The following is a 4,810-nucleotide window of genomic DNA, read 5'->3' on the forward strand; positions in this document are numbered from 1 at the left end:
CTCTCTCTCTCTCTCTCTCTCTCTCTCTATCTATCTATCTATCTATCTATCTATCTATCTGTCTATCTATCTTTTGCTAAAATGTTTATAAGATATTTCACATCAGTATTGAATTGGAGCAAAAATAAAATGTTTCCTCGAACGACTGTCTCTCCAAAAGGATTTCACAGCAGCATAGCGATCAGTTCTTCACGATCCAAGATTCCACGTCCTACCCCTCCCGGATGGAGGCGATGAGAAAAAAGCAAGCAAAAGGTGGCGGGATTGTCCGATGAGGGACCTGGCGCCTACACGGTGCCGGCACACCTGTGCCTGCCCGTCTCTCCCTCCTTCCATCTATCGTTCCTATTATTTCCCTTTTCCTTATCCCGGCCCCAGGCGCAGCGTCTATCGCGTCTTCTCTATTCTCTCTGTCTCTGCGCCGTGCTATATCGAGTCTTCTCTATACGGTGCCAAGAAATACATGCATACTTATGCATTACAAAATGAGAAAAAGAATTGGATGTAGATTCGAAGGAATCTTTTATCTTTAATTTAGAAGAGAATGAATTGAAATAAATTGTTCCACTTCCTAAATAGGAAGCAAATTATTATTATTATTCTTTATTTAAATGTAAGTAAGCTTTATTTAAAAAAATTTAATTGTAGATAATTATCAAAAATTATAACTCAACTCAATTGGAAATTAAAAAGATGTAAAAAACAGATACATTTAATTAAATCTGAATTTTTCAATTAAATTATCGACTTGTCAATTAAAAAATCTAAAAGTGATGTTCGTGTAATTTTTTAACACTCTGTATAAGCATCATTTTTGTCTTTATATCTTTCCGGTAGACTTCAGAGCGCATCCAATTTCTATCTCCTTGATCTACTTCATTGGAGCCGACACAAAAGCCATTTCTTCGTTTGTAGTGGATTTTAGTCATCTGAAGCGCTTCACGTCTTTCAAGTTTGGAACTTACGTGATCGTGTTTTTAAGCTCATCTTATTCCATCGATTCCATCTAAGTATTTGCCACCTGGTCTAGAGGGAAAGAGACAGAAAGAGAGAATTCCAATTTAACATTTCTACGTGATGAGGTTCGCGTCTTGTCGGCTTTCGATCGACCGCTGCTTTTCTTTTCGTGTAAATCGGCTTTATAATAATAGAATTTGCTGAAATACAAGATTATCGTCTTCTGTCATGAAAGCTGCTTGCATTTTTTGATTTTAGATATTTAAATATTGTTGAGGGGAATGTAAAAATATTGAATCGCGTAATGCGTATTTATATTTTCAAAAAATATTTATTTAATAAAAATGTTTTAGAAATAGAAAAATTTTTTTTTTCGAATATTATATTTACATAGCATTTTTGAAATATTGAAGTAAAATATATAACATCTTTTTTCCTAAATAATTGAAATGTATGATATAAATCTAAATATATACAACTTGGACATTTAAATATATTTTATTTTATTCCAATAATATTTTCTGAAATTAATAATAAGAATGCTATTTTTTAATTTGAAACGTTTGCTAACTTTGTCTGCTTATTAGAGAAAAAAAATCGATCGCGTTGTTAAAATCCAAAATAGAAGAGATGAAAAGGGAAAAAGATTTTCGTAGGTAGGTGATATCATCGAGAAAGGTAGGAGCAACCATTGGTGCATCAACAGGTGGGTATCGGATGGCGGAATGAGAGTCGAATCGAAGCAAGGTGAGGCGAGGCAGGGCATAGGTATGCATGCACTCACACATAGCCGTCTGAAATAGCTTTTTTCCGAGCGCGGCTGAAGCGATCGTATTTCATCTCTCGCACATACGCGATACCGCTTATTTCTCACGTTCTTAAAGCCCGACTATCTGGCTTCCTGACTTACGGACCTCGATGAGACGCGTAATAGCTCGACTACATTATCGATACTTTTGCAGTCTCACAAGTAGCAATACTTATTAATAGTCTCTTCAAACTCTGCATACTACATTGTAATGTACATCAAATTTAAAAATATTATTCCTTGAAATTGAATTAATTCTACCGACATCATCTAAGATCTAATGTATGTATATGTTCGAAAAATAGTCAAAATTTTGAAAAAAAGAAATTGTTTAGTAGGAATTAAAATACAAATGAATTGAATTAAAAAAAATTTGTTAACATGGTTCCATTAAAATTAAGTCTAAAGGAGTTAATATTTCTAGAATAATTCTAGAAAAGAAAGAATATATTTTTAAAAGATTAATATTTTTTGAAAGTTTTAACTGTTTATGTAATATATTATCTGCATAATTTTTCGTGAAAAATATGTCTTTTTAAAAATAAAATTTATTATTTAATTTAGCATGGATTTAGATTGAATGTCAATTTATATCGCAAAATTGTTGAAATAAATTTTCCATTTCGACAGGATAAAGAGGGGAAGCGGTTCTTGTGTATAAGTATATACAATTTATTGACGCCACCGGATGTATGAAGATAATTTATTTAATCTTCTTCTGAGTACTTTTTTAATCGAGTAACCGTATCCATCCATGACGACGTCGTCGCGATTGATAAATGTCTCACGGACGGCTCAGTTCTTCTTGAGAGGTCTCGATTGCGAGAAGTATATCATGCCGCGCATTCGGCCCATTCGGCAAGATGATTACACGAGGCGGAAGAAGAGGTCTGTAGCACCTCAAGGAGACTACTATACATCGGCTACCTCGATACGCGTTTCCGCGAAGCCGTAAATCAGGGGTGCTGCGATTACGCACTCGTAGCCGCGTAATTTATCTTTAAGAAGGCCCCCTTGGAATGAAAGAAGAAAGAGGATGAGAAGTAAAAGAAAGAGAAGTAAGACAAAGAGAGAAAGAGAGTGGAAAACGTTTCTCTGGTGATGGTGGGACCTCTTTCGACCCGGTTTGTTCGACGTGAGTGTTACAGGTGCGCCGGAGCCTGGGATCGGATCACTCGTTAAACACGCCACGACGCACCTGCCGCGGCATCATTCATTGCCTTTATTTCCTTCTGCTCTCCTCTCCCTCCCCCTCTGCCATTTCGTTGCTCTTCTTCACTCAGTCCCCGGTTCTCTCGATCTCGTTTCATCTTCTTCCTTCACCCCTTTTCTCGTTTCTCACTTGCGAAGAGCCCTCGGCGACGCGTTGCAAACGTGCCATCATCTTTTTAGTTCCTCTTGCTTGCTTTCCTATTAGCCGTTATAGAAATTCATTCGTGTATTTCTTCTTCTTCCTTTCATATGGGGTTAATCTTAGCACACCTCTTGAATTACTTATTATGAGCTATTTTTGAAGGACGAATTTCTTTGGCATGAAATGAACATTTTATGATTTCCTTCTTACAACGTCACATGTCAGAACACTTTATTTCATACGTCAAAAAGATTTATAGATTTTTCTTTTAAGGATTTGTTCTTGAACCTATATTTTTTGTCATGGATGTAACAAGTATAAACAAGATTTTTTATGCTTCAGCAGTAATGAGGATTCTTTATCATCAATGTACAATGGCGACCCATTGAGCGACAAAGAGAGATTAAAATTCCACTCTACCTTCGACAAGGTTAGAATGGAAATTCATTTTTAAGTTCAAAATTTAGATTTTATACTAAATAAGAAGATTATAATAAAAGTTTTGTTAACGTTGTCTTTTTCTCTTTGACAAAGATTCATGTTGTTAATTTTACAGGAATGTCTAAAAGCTTTTTCGGAATCAAGATTTTAAATGGACACGCTTAATTTCATTATTGATTATCTATATTATTTTTACGGAGATTTAGAAAGAGTATATTAGAAAACTGCATAGTTATTTTTGAATAGAAGTCTTAAATTTTTCTCTCCTTTTTTCCGTAGAAAGAATTTAACTTTCAGTCTCAAGAGGGAATTATGATACGCATACAATAGTTGCCCTACCTTCTTGGAAAAAAGTTTTTCCCTTTTAAAAGAGCTTTTAACTGCAGCCGGATTAGTTGCGCCTCTCGAGTGAGCCTGCTGTGGCAAACTGAACAGGTGCGATTGAACGGATCATTCTAGGTAGGTATCAGTTACAAAACAGTAAGGGTCCCTTCAAACACGAAAGTTAGTCATGTCGACTGACGCCATTGTACGTCTAAAAGAATTTATATCGCTATGCCTACATCGGCGATATTCTGGATAATCCTGAATCGTTTATATTGCTGGATTCGTTGCGCAAGGAGCTTTTTCTTTACCGAGATATTTTTACCGGATTTATGTTAGATTTATGCAAAGAGAATAGCCTTTAAGATAGGTGCTAAGTTTTGGCTTTTCGAAAAACATACGTGAACTTTTCGATTCTTGAAGATAAATATTCCGCTGAGCTCTTGGAATTAATGGAATTTTCGATACTGAGAAAATAAAGCATTAATGCGTTGACTTCGTTTAATTTGGCATAAGCAATAATGATAATAGTTGAATTCTTGGATATGAGATTTACATTGCTATTCGGTAGCTCTTATTTTCAGTAAAAACAATTTTAAGAATTTTTTAAAACAATTTTAAGAATTTTTATTTTAGACTGCACATGTGAGAAACACAAGCAATACTAGAAATTTAAAATGCTTATTACGGTCGGAGCTGGATCTTCATTGTTTTAAATAATTCAATTTTAAATTGAATAAATGTACATAAACTAATGTACACTATATATAAACTCAATTAAAACTACTCTAGTAATCGTCGATCAAATTATTAAAATTGCTTGTCAATTTAATTCACGATTACTAGAGTAGTTTTAATTGAGTTTATAGTCCGGAAAAACAATTCGACGCGCAGTTCGAAAAGATTACAATATGATATATATATAT

This window comes from Atta cephalotes (genome assembly GCF_000143395.1).
Source record: "Atta cephalotes unplaced genomic scaffold scaffold00022, whole genome shotgun sequence".
In the NCBI taxonomy this organism is placed as follows: Eukaryota; Metazoa; Arthropoda; class Insecta; order Hymenoptera; family Formicidae; genus Atta; species Atta cephalotes.